Genomic DNA, 1,308 nt, shown 5'->3' with positions numbered 1-1,308 from the left:
TCTGAAGGAGACTCTGAGGACAATTTTGAGGAAGCTCTAGATCTCAACATGGATAGAGAAGTTCACAACCATGAGAGAGCTGATGGAAACAATGCCATTCCCGAGAGGAGGGTTCTTGGTTCATACATAAACCCAACCTCTGGGAATTGTGGTAGCAGCATTCAGAAACCACCCATTTAGGCCAACAATTTTGAACTCAAACCACAGCTAATATCACTGGTGGAGAATCATTGTTCATTTGGTGGGAGTGCTAATGAAGATCCAAACCAACATCTCACAAAATTCCTGAGAATTTGCGATACTGTGAAGTCCAATGGAGTCCAGGAAGATGCCTATAAACTGCTCTTGTTCCCATTTTCACTTAGGGACAAGGCAGCTAAGTGGCTGGAATCATTCCCAAGGGGGAGCCTAACAACCTGGGATGAGGTGGAAAGCAAGTTTCTGGCACGTTTTTACCCCCCACAAAAGGTCAATAGGCTTCGATCTGAGGTTCAGACTTTTAGACAACAAGATGGTGAAACTCTCTACGAGGCATGGGAGAGGTTCAAGGATTTGACAAGGAAATGCCCACCAGACATGTTCCATGACTGGGTGCAATTGCATATTTTCTATGATGGACTTTCTTATGAATCAAGGAAGGCTGTAGACCATTCATCAGGAGGTTCATTGAATAGGAAAAAGACTGTGGAAGAAGCCATTGAAGTGATTGAGACAGTGGCTGAGAATGAGTACTACTATGCTTCAGAGAGACACAACACTAAGGGAGTCATGGAGCTGAACCATGTTGATACAATTCTAGCCCAAAACAAGGTGTTTGCCAAGCAACTAGCAGAGCTCACCAGGAAATTAGAAACAAATCAAGTGGCTGCAATACACACACAAGATCAAGAGGAGGTAAACACTGAAGGAGGTGATTGGGAAGAGGCCAACTATGTGGGAAATCAACAAAGGCAACCATATGATCCACATTCCAACACTTACAACCCAGGCTGGAAAAACCACCCAAACTTTGGGTGGGGAAACCAGCAAACCCAACCACAAAACCACAAAACTTACAACCCCAACCAACATAACAATTCCACATACCAAAACTCCAACCAAAGATCATACCAATCCACACAAAACACTTACTCCCAACCACCATATCATGGCCAAAATAATCAACCTGCCCAACCTAATCCGAACCAACAATTTCAAGATCAATTAAACAGGATAGAAGGAATGCTTGCAAACATGGGTCAGGACATAAGTGAGTTGAAAAGCTTTAGGGATGATGTGAGATCTACCTTAAGGAACCATGGTGAAAAA

General features: G+C 43.3%; 1 non-coding gene across 1 annotated transcript; it reads right to left on the bottom strand.

Moving 5' to 3' along the window:
• Positions 1 to 474: 474 nt before the first annotated feature.
• On the bottom strand, positions 475 to 578 carry LOC130953730 (small nucleolar RNA R71). The gene has a single exon (XR_009075891.1). It is a non-coding gene; the product is annotated as a small nucleolar RNA R71 (small nucleolar RNA).
• Between the last annotated feature and the right edge of the window lie 730 nt (positions 579 to 1,308).

This window comes from Arachis stenosperma, chromosome 9 (assembly GCF_014773155.1).
Source record: "Arachis stenosperma cultivar V10309 chromosome 9, arast.V10309.gnm1.PFL2, whole genome shotgun sequence".
Classification (NCBI taxonomy): Eukaryota; Viridiplantae; Streptophyta; class Magnoliopsida; order Fabales; family Fabaceae; genus Arachis; species Arachis stenosperma.
The sequence above is the reverse complement of the archived record's forward strand: the minus strand, read 5'-3'. Positions and strand labels throughout refer to the sequence as shown.